This window comes from Nicotiana sylvestris, chromosome 4 (genome assembly GCF_000393655.2).
Source record: "Nicotiana sylvestris chromosome 4, ASM39365v2, whole genome shotgun sequence".
NCBI lineage: Eukaryota > Viridiplantae > Streptophyta > Magnoliopsida > Solanales > Solanaceae > Nicotiana > Nicotiana sylvestris.
In genome coordinates, this window is record NC_091060.1 from 81,235,855 (window position 1) to 81,255,906 (window position 20,052).

The following is a 20,052-nucleotide window of genomic DNA, read 5'->3' on the forward strand; positions in this document are numbered from 1 at the left end:
CACTCCTTTGAAATTTCCAGCTCCATCAAATAACATCCTCCAACCGTCGCATGCTTCAGTAATATCTTCCCCAAGAACGACACTTCTTCATCAGGAAAATACGTTTTCAAGGTTTCGTATTCTCCTCCCACAGGATTTTCAGCAAGATGGTCTGTCAATGCTTGTCATTTGACCACCTTCTGGGTTACATAAACAATATCGAACTCACTTAGTAGTATTTGCCATTTGGCTAATTTTCCTGTCGGCACAAGCTTCTGAAAGATGTACTTTATGGGGTCCATCCTGGATATGAGATACGTGGTATAGGCAAAAAAGTAATGCCTCAATTTCTGATCCATCCAAGTCAAAGCACAACAAGTGCGTTCTAACAGAGAATATCGTGCTTCGTAAGGTGTGAACTTTTTACTCAAGTAGTAGATGCTTTGTTTGTAATGAAAAGGAAAGAGAAGATCTTCGGATATTTTTTCCAGGGGAGGAATTGCTCCTTTCACCCTATCTCGTCATGTTGTCCCAACACACATCTGAAGGCTCCATCTAATATAGAAATATAGAGTAGCAAAGGCCGCATCTTGAAGATGGGTTCACATATGACTGTGGACTGTACTATGAAGTGACTGATATAGTTGAGACGTCCTAGGAAGCTCATCACATCCTTTTTGCTCCTAGGTGGAGGTAACTCTTGAATAGCCTTAACTTTGGACGGGTCCAACTCGATCCCTTGGCGGCTGAAAATGAATCCCAATAGCTTTCCTGCGGGAACCCTGAATGCACATTTTGCGGGGTTCAATTTTAAGTTGTACCATCTTAACCTGTCAAAAAACTTTCTTAAGTCTGCTATGTGATTTACGACCCTCTTGGATTTGATAATGACGTCGTCAACATACACCTATATTTATTTGTGTATCATATCATGGAAGATGGTTTTCATGGCCCTCATGTAAGTATCCCCAGTGTTCTTTAGACCAAATGGCATCATCTTGTAGAAGTACACCCCACATGGTGTAATAAAAGTTGCTTTCTCTGCGTCTTCTTCATCCATCCAGATCTGGTGATAACCCGCGAAACAATCTACAAAGGATTGGAGCTCATGCTTGGCCCAATTGTCGATCAGGATGTGTATATTTGGTAGTGGGAAGTCATCTTTGGGACTTGCTCTATTTAAGTCTCGATAGTCAATACATATCCTGACTTTCCCATCTTTCTTCGGAACTAGCACAATATTGGCTAACCAGGTTGGGTACTCAACCACCCTGAGAACTTGGGCTTTGATCTGCTTAGTAACTTCCTCCTTGATTTTTAGGCTCATATCTAGTTTGAATTTTCTGAGTTTTTGCTTCACTGGCGGACACATTGGATTGGTGGGCAACTTGTGACCACTATGGATATGCTCAAACCGGTCATGTCATCATATGACCATGCAAATATATCCTCATATTCCTTTAAGAAACGGACATACTCCTCTTTCTCTGGCGGTGATAAGTGAATGCTTATGTGAGTCTCCTTAATGGTTTCAGCGTCTCCTAAATTTATTGCTTTAGTTTCGTCCAGGTTGGACTTAGGCTTGTTCTCAAAGTTCTCAACTTCTTTGACAACCTCCTCAGGTATTTCATCTTCTTCCTTCGAGTCACTACCCTTATATTGTGTTGCCTCATTACATGTCACAGTCACCGGTTCATCAGAAAAAGTAATAATAACGTTGTAGAAAGAAAAGTGTGGAAGATAATAATGAATAATAAATAGCAATGCATTGATTGAAACTGAAAACCTCCAAAACAAGTACGACTCGATGAATCGAGCGTTTATTTGAAACAAGTGAGTCTTTAAAACAAAATTACAAAAAAATCTTAGATGCCTAGCATGGATATAGAAATAAAATTAGGTTGATTTCCAAGCTACCCAGGGACTCGGCGGGGCCGGGATGGTGTGGTAGTCCAGTTCTTGAGAACAACTCCTTTCTCCACAGTCTGAATGGTGAGGCCTTCCTCCTCCTCCTCCTCAATTATTGCACTGCAATCCATATCCTCATCCTCTAAGAACAAATTCCTCAGCCCGGCTAATGGTTCTTCTTCTGCAGTTCCCCATATTGTATTAGCTTGATGAAAAGTCTAACCCAGATGTGGCACCGGTTGCTCGAGAGGATAATAAGGTCCACGTCATGGAGGCGACCAATCATCATACTCCTGCCATGTATACTGGTATCCGAGCCCGAAGGTAGTACCATGGCATTTCAGTTGTATAAGTTTAGTAATGCCCTGGAGATTCTTCCCAAGTCCCTTGTCGGGTTCATACCCATACCATGTTAGTATGCTTTATATTTTGTTACTCCACCATTTGTCTTTCTCAACAACATTGACATGTTCGACATGACGATAAGTTTCCCCTCCTAGACTTCTTTTGTTCCCAATAACTAGGATAGTTTGACTGGTGTAAATAGGGTTACTCCCATTTCCGTGAATGATCACCTCCTAATGGTTCCATTCGAACTTCACGGCCTGGTGTAGTGTGGAAGCCACAACCCTAGCAGCATGTATCCTGGGTCGGCCCAACAGCAAATTGTATGAAGCTATTATGTCAAACGCTTGGAATTCAATGTCGAACCAAATTGGCCCCATCTGCAGACAAAAATTAATCTCCCCAATCGTGTCCCTTTGAGACCTATCAAAGGCTTTCACGTTTATGCTTCCTGCCCGTATTTCATGGAAACATTTATCCAATCTTTTCAGAGTATCTAACGGACAAATGTTGAGGCTTGAACCTCCATCGATCAGGACTCTGGCGATGAATTTATCTTCAAATTGTACTGTGATATGCAATGCTCGGTTATGATTCAACCCTTCAGGCGGTAGTTCATCCTTGTGGAAGGTTATCTTATCACTTTCCAGCACCTGCCCTATACTGTTGGCCATCTCTCCGCATGTGATATTGTTGGGTACGTAAGCTTCGTTTAACACCTTCATCAAAGCATTCTTGTGTGCCTCTAAATTTTGCAATAGTGATAGGATGGATATCTGAGTGGAGGTTTTGTTCAAATGATCAATGACAGAGTATTCCCTCGCCTGCACTTTCCTCCAAAGGTCATTTGGTCTTATTTTAATGACAGGCTGCTTGGTAGTGGCATACTTACTTGGTCCTCCCAAGTGTTCAGGTGTATAGACCCTTCCGGTTCTGGTCATTCCTTGTACAACATCAGATTCTTCCACCTTTGCCTTTCCTTTTTGTCTAGCTTGGGCAACGTAATCCCAGGTATTGCTTTTGAATCGAAAGGAGGTGTGGTTGATACTGTCACTGTGAAAGGTATGGCCACTTCTACCTTAAATGGAACAGGTGTGGCTGCAAGTGGAGATACCTCTACCTCGAATGGAACTGATGCGGCTACCTCAACTTCAACTGGCTACTGCGTCAGTACTACAATAGGAGTGAGTGGGACTATAGGTTTAAAGTCATCGCCTTCTCGAATAATCCCGATTGACCCCTCAGGATCCCATTTCTCATCTATCTCTATCACATGTATTCCACCGCCCCTATGATCCGGGAGAGGATTGTTGAGGACATTGGGTGAAGCTTCTTTTGCCTGTATGACCTTGTTGTCAATCAGTGTCTGGATTTTATCTTTCAATGTTCGTCACTCATCGATGGTGTGCCCCTTCATACCAGAGTGATATGCACAAGTTTTGTTTGGGTTGACCCATTGAGATGGGTTCTCCACTGCCGCAGTGGGAATAGGAGTGACGTAACCAGTGGCCTTTAAACTTTCATATAGTTGGTCGATGGGTTCAACAATATCGGTGTATTGTCTAAGTGGTTTGCAATCAAAGTTAGGTCGGGGTCTTGGGTAGTTTTGACAAGTTGGAGGTGACTGGAAATGAGATGGTTGGGAATTATAGGTGTGATAGACAGTGTCTAGTTTGGAATATCTGGGAGATGAGGGTTGATAGGTAGATGGAGGTTCTTGGTATATGGGTAGAGGTGCTTGGTATGCGGGCGGAGGTGTTTGGTATGTGAGTGGAGATTTTGGGCCTTGGGCCACCATTACCGCCCTACGTCTTTCTTCTTTGATATGCCGCATGATTGCAATGCTTTGTTCGTGGCTTGAAGTGCCTCCAAATTTGTTACCATCGCGCTCTTGATGCCTTCTTCAATCCTTTCACCAAGTTTAATGATATTAGAGAACTTGTGATTTTCAATAACCATCAACCTTTCATAGTATTGTAGATCCTGTGCTCTAACGAAGAAGTTGTTCATTTGTTCTTCTTCTAGTGCTGGCCTAACCTTGGCTACCTTTGACCTCCACCGGGTAGCATACTCACGGAAGGTCTCAGTTGGCTTCTTCTTTAAATTCTGGATGTAGAAGATATCTGGTGCATTCTCCGTGTTGAACCTGAACCGATCCATAAATTCTGATGTCATACTTACCCAATTGACCCATCTCTTAGGATACTGGCTGATGTACCAGGACAAAGCATCTCCCATAAGACTCCTTATAAAAAGCTTCATCTAGATCTTTTCATCCTTTCTGACCCCGACAAGTTTGTCACAATACGTCCTTAGATGAACCCTGGGATCACCTGTACCGCCAAACATCTCAAACTTTGGAGGTTTGTAACCCTATGGTAGTTCTATATCTGGATGTATGCATAGGTTTTCGTAATTCAAACCCTCTATCCCTTTGTCTCATTCGACACCCTGAACTCGACTTGCCAATTTCTTGAGTTCCTCAGCCATGTTCTTGATGAGCAGGTCCTTTTTAGTGGATTCCGGTGTATAGGAAATTGGTTGGGTAGAGTGAGGTACGGTTTCCACATATATAGGGTTGTTTTGGTAAGTTCCAAGGATTTGGATGTAGTAGTGGTCGTTGGTTGAGTTTTGAGGTTCGGGAATGGGTTGTGGCGTGTTATGAGGAGTGTGATAGGTAGCGGTTGGTAGTTATTGGATTGGTTGATGATGGTGTTGTGGTAGAGTTGGTATCGGTAAAGGATTAAGATTTTGAGGTAGAATTGCGTATTGATGCGGTGCGGGAGGTTTTGTGGATGCTGGTTTGGTGCATTTTGGGGAGGTGCTGGGTTTTTGGTATTTTGTTGGTTGATATCGGAGATGTTCAGGGTGAGGGACAGGTTAGCTAAGTTGCAGACCTGCTCAAGTTCTCCCTATAGCTCCAGTATCTTTTGTTCCAACCGTAAAACCAAATCATTTGGTGCTAGAGTACTCCGACCATCTGAAGTTTCTGCATTTTCCGCATTTTCCTTTCGAATACCTCTTAAATCATCCATTTTAGCTTTCCCTTTGTTCTTTGTATTACTTGGAGGAGGAGGAGGTGGAGGGCCTCTAGATCTGGTGTGATACACTGATGATGCCAGTATGTGCAAACCAACCTTAGGGGATGGGAATAAAGAATAAAAAACAAAAGGTAAACAAGTCAGTAAGGGTTCTAAAATGTTTGCAGTATTTAAACACATATTGCGGAAATGTAAGTTCATGTCCTAATTTGGGAGCCTCGTTATGCCCGTGGTATGCCTGGTGCCAAATAGATTTGGAGAAATTCAGTGCCAACAATTGCCTCATTTCATTGATGTAAAAATAAACGACCCAAAACAACACTAAATAATGTTACTAATGGCGTTTGGCCTTATTACATTTAAAAGAAAAACAAGTAAACCAAATCTACTTGGTCCCAGAAGGACCCTCTCCAGACCGGATGCTATTGTCGATCAATTCTCCTAGCTCGCACAGGTTCAACAGTAAGAATGCCCTTGCCAAATGCCTCATTTGCTTCCCTCAGCATTCTGGCAGTCAGTGACTCTCTTTCTTATCTTCCCTTCCAATTCCATCAGACTGTACTCCAGGTATTCCAGCCTTTCGCTGGATTTAACAGACCTCTCTTTCCACTCATTAATCATTTCCATATCGGCCTTATGCTGCTCCATATGCTCAGCTTCAGACTCACGAACTCTTTTGCACAGCTTGTTATACTTCACATCTGCTTCGGCAACTTCGTCTATGGCCCTGTTTCCTGGACCAACCCTTGGCTCGAAGATTCCTGATAGATTATCATCCAACCATGAGGGGTAAAAGTATGAGTTACCCGCATGATATCGGTCTGGCTCGATGGTATCCTTTTCCACGATAATCTTCAGAGTCCACATATGTTGCGTTTCATTCTTATAAGAGATGGCGTCACCCTGGAAATCAACTATGAAGTGACTCATTTTAGCGACTCGTGGTATGACCTGTCTCCTGCTTGCCTGTCTCATAACCCTGAGGGGAGAATAAGGGTATATCTCCCTTAACCCAATCAATACTAAGTATGGAACATCTCTGGATCTGATAATGAACTCGTCGGTAGGGAACCACTCGAACATCCTCTAAACCTGGTCCTCAGTTAACTTGTTGAAAAACTGCACCCATCCTACAACATCCTTAGGTTGAGGAAACATGTCTAGAATGTAAGTCATTCTCTTAGGGTGATGGAAAGCTATGTGGTCATTCCACGACCTTCGTGGAAACTCCTTACGGTATTGACCCTTTTGGAGATGCTCTAACAAACCCTGTAACAGCAAATTGCAACCCTCAAAGAATTTGAACCCCTTTTTGACAGTGTTTCAAGGCCCGCTACATATATGCAATGATCATAGGGACAATGGTATATGTCTTCCCCTCGATCCCGTTCATCAAAGTTTTGGCCACCATGGCCAGCCTAGTATAGATTCTATCCCCTTGGATTGAGAATACTAGCATGCCCAAGAAATACACAATGAACACGAAAACCCTACGATGAACCCATCCCAAGGAGGTGATTGCGAACTCATCATCAAAAATATAGTAAGAGCTACTGTGACCGTATCGTTCATAGAGGAAGTCGAAGGTATGTAGGATTTCTTCAGGCACTCCAAATCATCATTTTTCTTCAGCCATATCATCTTAGGAAATCCTCTAGCGGTGCGATTTTCAGGTGCTAATAAAACAGGGCTATCCTAAGGCAATCCAAAAAATCCCCCTATTTCTTCTAGAAGATGAGTCATTTCTATATCCCCAAAGCAGAACGCGACCCTTTCCTTGTCCCAAAACATAGTGGCAGCCTCGGTCAACATTTTGTTTGGCTGAATATCCAACAGTGAAGGAAAATTTCCTAAGAATCGTTTCACATGATTTTGGTCACTTGAGGGAAGATCCCTTCACCAATCTAGCAAAAGTGAAGGTATGATACCGACCATACCAAATCTGGGGACTTCGTGCCTCATTTTCTGCGAAACAAAAGATGGTTAGGCCCTTTCCCCTTCTATGTTCGTCTATTTATACAACAATGATTAGCATATTGGCACTTATTTCCCAAAATTAATGCACACAATCGTGGCTGTGCCAGTTGGGATTATGGAAACTCGGTGGACTTTTGGAGGAGGCTTGTCTTAAAGGGTTATTATGCGGATAATATATTAACCCGGCTAAGTTTGACCATAATGCATGCACAATTAATCAGAGTAGGGTTGCTATAGAGGTCTAGACTGGGACCCCCAAGCAGACAACTTGAGGGGGAAAGGCACGGAACCGTCGAACACACTACTTATCGATTATTTTTATCGCAAATACGCCTTTCTGAATTTAAAAGGGTGATATATAGGAAGAGCACAAACACTCATCAAGCGTTGCTATAGTATTGACTACGTACGAGTGGAATATGATGTTGAACATAATTTATGAAACAATAAATAGCATGTTGTCAAGTATTTGCACGTAAAAAATGATAAATGTGGTATTTAAATAATTAAAAGATAGTTACCAAAAAAATAAATAAAGAGACAAGTCAGTTTTCAAGAAATAAAGGAAAGCATAAATGCTTGAAAATAAGCAGTTAAATTCAAATAAGGGGGAAGGTTCACGGGATAAAGCATGCTTAAGATTAATTCATAAAAATAAGTTCGTTATGGTAAGAGCCTAAAATGTCTCCAGCAGAGTCGCCATGCTGTCGCCCCTCCTTTTTCCTCGTGGAGTCTGGGTTTCGACATTCATTTTTGGAACAACTCATTTCCTTTTGGGAATTGGGTATTTGAAGAGTCGCCACCTAACGGATTAAGGTGCGTTAGGGCACCTAGAGCAGTTAACTCATGTAACCAGTTTGCATTATGAGAGATTATGGTAAGGGCTCGAAATAACCTTGAGGGGAAGGTGTTAGGCACCCCTCGAGGTCCACAACGGTGGGTCCCAGACAAACTCAATTATGTGAATTAGTCATTTAACAGGTAAGTAGTCTAAGCACACATTTGCAAATAAAGGAAGTTTAGGCAGTCCAAGCACGCAGATGCAAGTTAAGGAAATTTAGACAGTCATATGCAAATTAAGGGAATTTAGACAGTCTAGGCACACATATGTGAATTGAGGAAGGAAAGTCCTAAATTGGTTAGCCTATAGGATCACATCTGTACAATACCCGGTAAGCCTTCCTCAAATAGAGGGGTTACGCATGGTATTAGCGCACAGGTCATCATATCCTTTTTACTACCCATTACCCTCCCCTTAGCGGTTATATAAGCGAGTTTAATTAACAAACTCTAAGCGTGCTTTACCCGTCTCTTACTTGTGGTTCTAGAGGTGTTTAGGACCTCTAGATTTAGGCAGTACTAGACCCTCCTAAGGTGTTTAAAAAGGTAAAATCTAAGCGACAACAAATAATATATAGGACTGTCAAATATGGAAGCAATTAAGGGGCTCATGTTTATTTCCACACATAAACAAATAAGTAACACGTCTCAAACAGCCGATTTCAAAGAATTTCAAAAGGCCCTAGAGCATGATATCTAGATGAGTATCACAAACACAGAATATGCAGCATTTGTTTTAAGGCGAAGTGACAGAATCCTAATCAGTTTGCCTACTGATTTTAAAGCCTGTTAAACCTGGGCAGTTTCACACATAAACAGAATAATTTCAGAGTGTTAGACCATTAATTTCACATAGAACATGATATCTATGTGTTGGACTATTTTAAAACCTTTTTAAAGATAGTTATTCATTTAAGCGACGTAGACATGATTTAGAGCAAATGCAAACAGAGTCCTAAGGCAGGATTTCTAATGCACAGAGAGAGATGATCATTTTATTAAGCATGATTACAGCAGTACTTCAATGACAGGATTCCCAAGTAATAACAACTTTTGCAGAATCAGAAAAGAAGTGATGAACATATAACATGTTTTCTAATATGCAAAATAATAAACGTGAGTACCCTAAGGCAAGATTTCTAATGCAAACAACACAAACCTAAGGGATGATTCCAATTTGCAGATAAGCACAACATAGTCCTAAAGCATTATTTCTATCATAATATAAACCTAAAGTAGGATTTCTACCCGGTTTCCCCACAAAAATCATATAGGAACCCTCTTTTTTTACTAATTACCCCAATATCTACTTATAAAGAATATTATTACAGCCCAGGATCAAATGAATTACATAAAATGAAGTTATACTATAGGGAGCCTAAATTAGGCCCAAAGTAAACCTGGGAATGTCAGGCCTTCAACACAGTCTCAGAAGCCAAAGATCTCACAGCCAATAATGTGTCTTGGTGCATCAGAGTTCCCTAAGGAAGGATCCCGGGCAGTGCTCACACCAAGACTTTTCTCAAATAGAGGATTGATTGTGTGCAGTGTGGAAGGGCCAACAATGGTGTGCCAGAGTTCAGAGGAATCTCAAGGATCCCTAAGCAATACACATACCAGAGGGGCAGAACCTAATTGTCTAAGAGTAAATTGAGAGTGCTTGACATAGTTTTGAAAGATTTAGTAGAAAACAGTATAGAGATAACCTTTAGGAGTGGAAAGATTTTCAGAAAAAAAAAGTTTAAGAAAATACTAAGAGAGAAAATAGTTTTGAAATCAGTTCTGAGAAGAGCAAGGATACAATCACACAAGACTTAGAATACTTAGAATCACAACCATTTAATAGACAGTTTACACACAAGGGTGAAGGGGCTGGGAACATATAGAGTTTATGTCAGGGATACATGAAGGGGAAGTATATAGACAACATACGCACAGAACACTTAGGAGTCTGTTGACTCAAAGACTTAACAAGTTAGCCATGATAATAGGTAGTGATAACATAGACCAGGAATGCAAAAAATCATGTTGAAAATAGGGGTGCATTGGACAGAATTAGCCATACAATTAGGGTCAATCAAGTTCATTAGGAGGCTAAGTTGCTAACATGATCGCATCACTTAAAGGAGGGGTAAGCAGGGACTAAGTAAACATGATGAACAAGTATCAAATAATAAAGTAAAGTTTAGACATGCTGATTATGCATTGAACAAGAGAAGATAGAATTTAGAAATGCTGAATAAAGCAGTAAATAGGGAAACAAATTAAATAACATAGCCAATTGAACTAGTGCAGGAATGGAACACATGGAGTTTGAATTTCAAAATTTAAGTAGAGAAATACCAGTTGAAGAAGAAAGTGCAGAATGTAAAGCAGGTATAGTTCCAATGTCTAGCCTTGGCTTTCAGCCGGCTAGACCAATAGTTATCACAAGTAGCAGAGAAAGAAGAGAGAGTTTGAGTGTGAGTGTATGTTCTGAACTTAGTGTTTGTGTGTTGAAGTAGAAGAATGAGAGTGCTTATATAGCAGTTCAAGAGTAGAGCAAATAAGGTAAAAGAATCAGAAACCAACAATTAGGGGGTCACAGAATCCAATCACATAAGGAGTTCAGAATAGACTCCTTTAATTAGGGGCAATTAGCTAAACGGTAACAACAGGGGTTTTAATTAAGGCAAGGAGTCCAGACCATACTAATTAAGAAATTAGTTAGAATCCCAAAGTTATACGGGTAAGTAATTAAGGTAGAAATGACCAATTAAAGTTATAAATAAGGAAACAAATAAAGTCTATGCATAAGAATCTTTAACAGAGTAAATCAATCAGCCAGAATTTCAAAGTAATACTGATTTATGGAAAGAAATATCAACTTCCACAAATAGAAAATAGGCTAAGTAAACTTCACAAAAATACAGAAATTAGCCGAAAAACATATGCGAACCCTGATAGAGATTAATTAGGTTAAAAATCATAGAATATGGGATTTGATAAAAAAAATGTTTAAGCCCCAGAAATAGGGCGAAGTAATATGACTGGTAATATAGAAAGTACCCAAAATCGAAGCAAAAGTTAGAAAAAATCACAAAATCAACTAAGGTTTGAACACTCTGGTAAAACTCAGACAAGAAGATAAAAGGAGAGTTGATTAAGTAGTTAGAAGTTAGAAAAGACTTTTGGAAACAATTTGTAATGAACCCTAGTTTTAGGAAAATGCAAGAATAATCGATTAAAACCAGAAATTCTTAGAGAAAAACATGTAATAGTGCTCGATTCATCTCAGATCTATACAAATCTGGAAATGATCGAAGGTAATAGACTAGGGTTTTTTTAGAAAACATAATAGAGATGAGAGCATAGGTTTAGAAACCATAGATTCGTAACAAAACAAAGAGAAATTCCTTACTCATGGTCGAAAAAATGGCATGAGACAGGCTAACAAGCAAGGTTTAAACCTAGAACTACTTGGGTTCTATGAGATCCTCTCAAGGGCAAAGAAGTCGAGGAGCCATGGTGCGTAGAAGGCCAGGACTGGCCAGAGAAGCCATAGGAGCGTCATAAGGTGAAGGTTTACGCCGGTGACGATGCTTAGAATTAGGGTTAGGTCGAGAGACTTTGAGAGAAGAGCGAAGAGGTGACGGCATATGAGAGGTGAGAAATGAGAGGATTTTGGGGGGGGGGTCGTTGAAGTTAATTATGGTAAGGGGATTGTGGACCGTTGATCAAAATGATCAACGGCCATGATTAGGCGGGCAATTGGTTCGGGCAGGCGTAGCTTGGGCCTAAGGAGATTGGGCTGATTTTTAAAAGGGTTTTGGGCTGGTCTCTCCTGGGTTAAATCTGAAAATAAAGGGCTATTTATTATATATCCAAGTAAGTAAATAAAAATTTATTTATAAAATAATTAATAAATTACAAAAACAATTTTCATGCATAGAAATGTTTCAAAATAATTATTCAATATTTTAAAAATATAATGGACAATTTCTTGTAAAATAATGCAGTAATATATGCATGAGCTATAATTGCAAAGTTGTCGGAATTATAACCAAAAAGTGTAAATCTAGCTATTTGTGATATAATTTGAACTTAATATGACTATAAATAGTAATATTAAATCAAGAAATATTTTAAAATCATTTGTGATGCAATTTTATAATTATTTGTGTAAATAAAATATTAGGGTAAATTAATTTTGAAACTATAGAAATTATGGAAAAATATCAAACGATGCTAATGCATAGTTTTAAAGGTATATATGCGTTTAAAAATATTATAGGAAAAAATGGGGTGTCAACAACGGGTCGTGATCGGACTCCATATAAAGGTGCGGTGGTATTATGAGTGATGGTATATTGATGCTAAAGATTTCCCAACCTAAAAATATAGAAATTTACTTGAAAGCTTATGTGATTCTTAACTTGATGTTTTGGTATTGTTTGAGGTTTCTTTTAATTTCATGACTATTCCTTCTTGTATTATTGTTCATTCTATTAAGATGGTATTTAGTTATACATACTAATACTATTCGACGGTACTAATGTCCCTTTTGCCGGGGATGCTACATCTTCAAATGGATCAGGTGGTTCTAAAGCAGGTAGCATTGATCAGTGATAGCAGTACATCTTCCTCCCAGCAGTCTTGGTGAGCCCCATTTCATTTCGGGGTCATACATATTTTGTTCCTTATGTATTATACTTGAGATATAACAGGGGCCTTGTTGCTGGCACTTTTGTAGCACTCTTTTGTATCTATTAGAGGCTCCGTCGACATAGTGTGGGTTGTACATGGGTGCTGAGAAAGTCGGGCGAAATATTGTTGTGTTTGAATCATTTATTCCACTTCAAACTATCAAAAATATGTGTATTTTGAGACTTTAAAATAAAATAACTAATGAAATGATGTAGTATTTGTATACATGATCTCCTTATTATCTAATTAATGAAAATACGTCTTCTCTTTCTTCATGAGTGAGTTTGGGTGGAAAGCATCTAATAGGCATCCTCAGCCGGGTTCACTGGGGTGAGCACCAGTTGCGCTCCCTAAGTTTGGGGCGTGACAAAATGGTTACTGCGTTAATCTCCCTTGTTGTCGGTTGATATCCTCTGATTTGCTTGACCCCTTTCGACATTGGAAACTTTAACAGTTGATGGTAGGTCGAAGGTACGACCTTCGTTTCATGTATCCAAGGTCTTCTGAGGATCACGTTATAGCCCATGTCGCCATCTACTACTTCAAATAGGGTGGTCTTTGTTAATCCTTCGGTATGTGTGGGAAACAGAATTTCTCCTTGGGTGGTCATACTTGTTAAGTTGACGCCAGCCAGAATCTTTGTCACCGGAATGATGTTCTCGGTTAAATTTGCTTGCTCCAAAGCTAGTATGATGTCGGCTGAACTTCCTGGATCAACCAAAACATGCTTAATCTTAAAATCTAAAATATTAAGAAAAATTACCAAAGCATCATTATGCGGTGGGAGGAGTCCGTCTGCATCTTTCTCCATCTTATGACACTTTCTAGATCCTCCTGTTGTGAGTCACCAATATTTTCGTCTTCTTTGTTGTTGAAAATGTCACCCCGGACCTCAAAGCCTCCGAAGATCATATTGATTGTCATCCAAGATGACCATGCCACCAACTTCAATGGCTTCACATTATCCCAATTTCTACCATAGTTGTTCTTGGCGCGGTCTCTTAGAAACTCTCTGAGGTGACCATTCTTCAACAATGTCGCCACTTATTCACGAAGATGTTGGCACTCCCTAGTCCTATGGCCGTGAGTCCCATGGAATTCACATCACATATTAGGATCCCTTTGGCTAGGATTTGATCAGATTGGTTTCGGGACTGAGCTTCTTTAATACTCCCTCCGTTTCAATTTATATGAACCTATTTGACTGGACTCGAAGTTTAAGAAAACAGAGAAGTCTTTTGAACTTGTGGTGTAAAATGAGGCACAAGTATTTTGTGTGTCTATAAATCACTGCATCAAGGTTAATTGTTTCCAAATATAGAAATGGATCATTCTTTTTGCAATGGACTAAAAAGAAAATAGGTTCACATAAATTGAAACGGAGTGAGTATTCCTCATTGTCGACACTAATTCTGCCAAGCTGATATTGAATTTGTAATTGGACAACTTGAGAGACGCTGAATATCGAGAACCTGACACCTCTTTTTCCTATAACGAGCTGCTACTCTAACCACGATCCGTCCTTCTATCGTAAGGGAACATATCCGACGATTGGAACCCTTTATTACCACGCCCATCGGCCTCTCGTAAGGTTGAAAATGAACTCTAGAGGGTCTCCAATCCACATCAAAATTACTTTTGAATTTATCCTGATTCCAATCACGATTCTGTCCTTTGGAGGACACCGAGGAGCCAAGTTGATCATCTTCTATTCTTATCTTCGACTTGTAGCAATTGTGAACATTTTCCCATGCGGTCGCCTAAAACTCGAGCAAACTCTCCTTTAATTTTTGGGAGGCGACGAAACTTAGTGGATTGAGACCCTTTGTAAATTCCTCCACTGCCCACTAGTCCGGAATCGCAGGTAACTGTCGCGCCCCCTTTTTCTAAAAGTGAAATCGGGTTCATGACATTTGGGATGACAACTCGTTCCCTCTTGGGAATTGGATTTTTTGGGTTGAAGAGTCGCCACCTAATGATTAAAGTGCATTAGGACACTAAAAAAGAGTTCGAGTTGGAAAACCAGAGTTCAGGTAAGGGCTAAAAATTATCTCGAGGGAAGGTGTTAGGCACCCCCAAGATCCACTAGTGTGGTTCCCGGCCATGTTACAATTGTGACTTTAACTAACAAGTAAGCAAATAAAGGTCTCAAATAGAAGGGGATGTACACATAATGTTGCAAGTGAATTGAAAGTTTGAAGAAAGATAAAGAAAATAGAAATCTTAAGCAAATAGTCTGGACAGTTAAAATAGGGATAACAGGTAAAGGGGAAGGGGTCCTAGGTTTACAAACAATATGGATCACATCAATGTAATACCCGGCAATCACTCCTCAGAAGAGGGGTCGCACGTGGTATTAGCGCACCGGTAATCATGTCCATATCTACCCTTTCCCACCATGTTAAGGTATTAAACGCGGAGTAGTGTCGTTACTTATTGCATGATATTACCCGTCCCGATCCTATCAGTCCCGGAGGCATTTGGGACTACTAGTCCTAAAGGGAGGGAGGTTGGGGCTTTCAGAGTTTTGAAAGGACAAAATTCTAATGCGACAAACAAAACACATAAGCAAATAGGGGGACACAAATAGCAGTTTAAGGGCTCAAACAAGCCTCCTCACTTAAAGGAGCAAATTATTTAGCATGACTTCAAATATTGGTTATAGTCTGAATTAAATTTAAAGCGTTAGGACATGATGCTTCATCACATATTTCTCAAATGAGGAGTCCAAATTAGGCCTTGTCTGGTTGTAGTTTATTAAAACTGACACAGTTAAACAATTATCTACTGCTCGCCTAGGTGGAAGTATACTGATTTTAAAGAAGGGTTACTGATTTTTGAACCAATTAAATTCTGCAGATATTAAACAAATATTACTACTGATTTTAGACTTATAGATAAAATAGACGAATCAGATTCAGACGGCTGCTCCTATAAGGATGATTTTTAAGCGTTATTGATTTTAAAACGATTATGTAAGTGCAGGAGCCCTATAGGCATGGTATCTAGAATGAAGTTGATTATTATTAAACCTATGATTATTTTTCTAACGACAAATGAATATGTAGAAATGCAGAAACAAAACTATAGTCATGATTTCTATATGCAGAAACTTATAGGCATGATTTCTAATGCAGTAATGAAACAACTTATAGGCAAGATTTCTACGTGTAATGCATAACTTATATGCAGGATTTCTAAATGCATAAGTGCAAAAACTTATACATGATTTCTATATACAGAAACTTATAGACATGGTTTCTAATGTAATAATGAGACGACTTATAGGCAGGAGTACTATATGATATGCATAAATGCAGAATCTGTAAATAGTAATCTCTATGAGCATGTTGTCTACCCATATACATACATAAATGAACTTCCCTTTTTTACTAGAACCCCACAGTTATTACAAATTATTCCAGACCTGAATGAATCAAAAAAAGTACATCAGAACTTCTAGCTGCAACCAAACAGCCTAATTCAGACTCAAGGCCTAGCAATATGAGATAAACCAACCTCCAGGATCCGTTTTCCAAAAGCCTTTCTCTTATTTGGTATGTGTCAAAGTTCCCAAGAGTCTCAAAGGGACTCAGGGTAGTGCTTACACCCCAAACACATTGCAGAATTAGATTATAGTGCAGTGTGGAAAAGTCAGCCCTCAAATGTCCAAGTTCAGAGGGAACTCAGGGTCCCAAAGCATGGCTCATAAGATGGGGATAGAACTTAGAATCTAAGAGTAAGTGTATGTGCATAGAGGGGGATTAGGGAAGGCCATGGCAGGCTGGTGGTCATGCCCAACAATTTAAGAGTGCTGGCACACCCCTGACCAGCCTGTCAGCCAAAATTGGGAGTTAGGATCCATTGAGGATCAGGTTTGGACCTGGGCAGTAATTTGGATACTGCCAAGCCATGAAACTTAACTCAACCACATAGAAGGGAATATGGGTAGGGATTCATAACAGAAAATAGATGCAAGGAAAGAACACACATAGTTAACATTAATCATGAACAACAAAGTAAATAGGATTGCAGAAAACTGTAAATAAACACATAGGGGTGGGGCAGGAAAGCTAAATTAGAACATACCAGTTTCAGGGAAAACAAACAAGTAAAAGTAGTCTTGAAAAAGCCAAATTGCAAGCAAAAATACCAAAAGATCCCAGAAAAGAGCAGAATGTTGTAAGAGTATTGAACTCAAAGCAATAAAGTGTGTAAGTAAGTTGAAAGTATTGATCTAAAAGTTCGAGGTATTGGACTCAAAGTCATCTTAAAAGTGCAGAAGGGTAGTCCCTTTTATAGTGCAGAGAAACAAGTAAGAAAGGCAAGGAAATATCATTGAAATCATTCTCCCTTTGGTTAAGGGATTCTGATTCCAACGGGTAAAATCCAGTTAAGGAAATAAATTTTTATTAAAACCTTTCAAAGTAGCACAAAAGGGGTAAATACATAGAAGTTATTTAAGGAAAACCATCAATGATACATGGTTTGTGCCAAATATGGCAAGGGAATCAATCAAACAACCATGAAACCAAAATTACAGGTTCAACTCAAATGAACCAAGTCAAGAAAGGTAAAGGAGGTTCAATCGAAGAAAAATCAGTAACAATTCGTCAGCCTTATTAAAAGGATTTCAGAATCAATCAATCAGTTGGTAAAAACTTTTTGAAAGAGAAATTTCACATATATAAAGCATACCAATCAAACGAAAGGAATCGTCAGGTTACTCAGAAAAAGAGTCTAACATTGAAAGCCTTAGAGTCACAAACAAAAGGGAATCGAGTTCAGTTACAGACTCATAGTGAGTCTGAAAGCCTAGGGTCCCAAAGTGGAACCCTAATATCACTTGCCAAAGAAACCCCCAAATCCTAGGGTTTCGAATTGAGTCAGACATAGAGGTGAGAGAGCAGGTCATTGAAAGAGGCTCAGAAGTCTCTTCCAAAGACTTTATGAGAAACAAACATACATGATAGAAAGAACTGATTCAAGGTCATGAGAACATGTTTGAGAAAATTCGGAGTTTAAACAAGTTCAGAAGAAAGAGATGATATGAGCTTTAAACAAAAGTAGATGAAATATGCTTAGCAGGAACACAAACAGAACTCAGTAAAGTGAACAAAATCAAAGAACTCAACCATAAACACATATAGCAAAGAATAAGGATTAACAACACAGATTAACATGAGAGCATAAGAGTCTTGCATAATAGAAAAAGAAACAAGAGAGAAAACTCATGCGTAGTAGAAAAGAAAACATACGAGCCTAACATAGATAAACACACATAAAGAAAGAACGGAAAGAATCAGAAAGATATTTGAAGAAATTTTTCAGAAACCCTAAAATCAAAATTGAACGATTTTAAAAAGGAAATTTGGGAAAAACCTTTAAAATGTCAAATAAAGCCCAGACATATCACAGATCTATGAAAAATAGGCGGGTATAGAACTTCAGACGGCTTAGAGTTGCAGAGAAAACCCTAGAAATGAGAAAGGTCTTGAGGAAAGTCAGATCCTGAGTCGAAAAGACTCATATTGCTTGAACATGCCGAGGTAATGGCCGGAGAAGCCATAGATCTACAGCTCTGAGAAGGAGAGCCATTGAAGTCGGGCTTCAAAACCTTGAATAGTTTAGGTCTGATGGAGAGAAAGGATGAGTACGGACCATCCATGGCCGGAGACGCCATGGATTCCGGTGGAGTGGTGGTTGAAGAGGGGTAGAAGGAGGCTAGGGTTTCGGAGAGTTTGAGAGACGACGTTTCAAAGGCGGCTGAGAGATGGGAAATGAGGGATTAGGGTAGTCGTTTGGGGTTAAAAAAGGTAAGGTTGGTTTGTGGCCGTTGATCAAAATGATCAACGACCTGGATCAATAGTAGGAACCAGGCGGGTCATTTGGAATTGGGTCGGTTTAATTGAGTCAAATTAAGGGCTACAATTGAAATGTAATGGGGCTGTTATTGAAATAAAAATGGGACTAAATATTAAATAGCCAATTTCCCTTTTTATTTTATAAAAAAGTGAAGATGTTTTTAAAAAGTAAATGAAAAGTACTGAAACAATTAATAGTATATAAATATTGATTTAAAAATATTGGACCCAATTTTACAATTATAAAATGCTATTAATCTTAAAGTAGGCTATAATTGCAATTATATGCAATTTAGTCTTTTAAATACCAAATAAATTTGTAAAAATATACAAAAAACACCTTAACTATATTTTAGTATAAATATGGGAATAAAATAAATTATTCACCAAAATTGATTATTTTGGAAGTAATTATTGGTCTTTATACTGCTAAAATAGATAATAAATTGATTTTAAAATCTTAAAAATTAGGAAAAAATACCAAAACTCTTGGGCATGCTTATATATGTATGTACATGCTATTTTGAAAGTATTTTATACATAGGAAAAATTGGGTATCAACAGTAACAACATCCTTTCTTTCTTGAACCTTATCACAAATTCTCGTAGCAGCTCTGGATTCCCCGTGCGAAATTCTGAATATATCCGCCTTTCTGTCCTGGATCTTTCTTGCTCCAAAATGAGCTTTGATGAAAGACTATGCAAGCATTTCAAAAGAATCGATTGAATGCTCGGGTAAGAGAGAATACCATGTCAAGGCACTCTTCGTGAGGGTTTCGCCAAACTTTTCCAACAAAATCGACTCAATCTCATGCTGAGCCAAGTTGTTTCCTTTTACTGTCGTGGTGTAGGTCGTGATGTGCTCCTGTGGGTCCGATGTCCCATCATACTTCGGAATATCACGCATCTTAAACCTCTTTTGGGATCAGTTCCGGTATCGCACTTAGTTTAAACGACAACTGTGTATACTTCCTCGAATGTGCTCCTTTTAGCACCGCCGGCGCACCCAGGATTTGATCCATCCAAGCATGAAACGTCTTTGCATTCTGATCCATTCGTTCATTCATTTCTCTCATGAATCTCATGAGCTCGATTTTGAAAGGATAATTCAAGTAGTTGTTCCCAGATCCACTACCGATCCCTCCGGCTTTGTCAAAAGCGACTTTATCCCTCGGAGTGTTGTTATTGGTTCTTTGAGCCGTCTGATTTGCGATAATGCTGGGAGGAACCTGAGTCCTTCCATTAGCATTATTGGAAGCACCCGATAACGCCTGCTTCAATTCCGTCATCACACAATCTTGCCTTAAGAGGTGATCCATAAACGCCTTTTGTTGTTCTCTAAAGATTTTGACTGTTTCGACAACGTGCCATCCTTCGCATCAAGAGTTAGGCCTCGCACATGCTGAGGATAT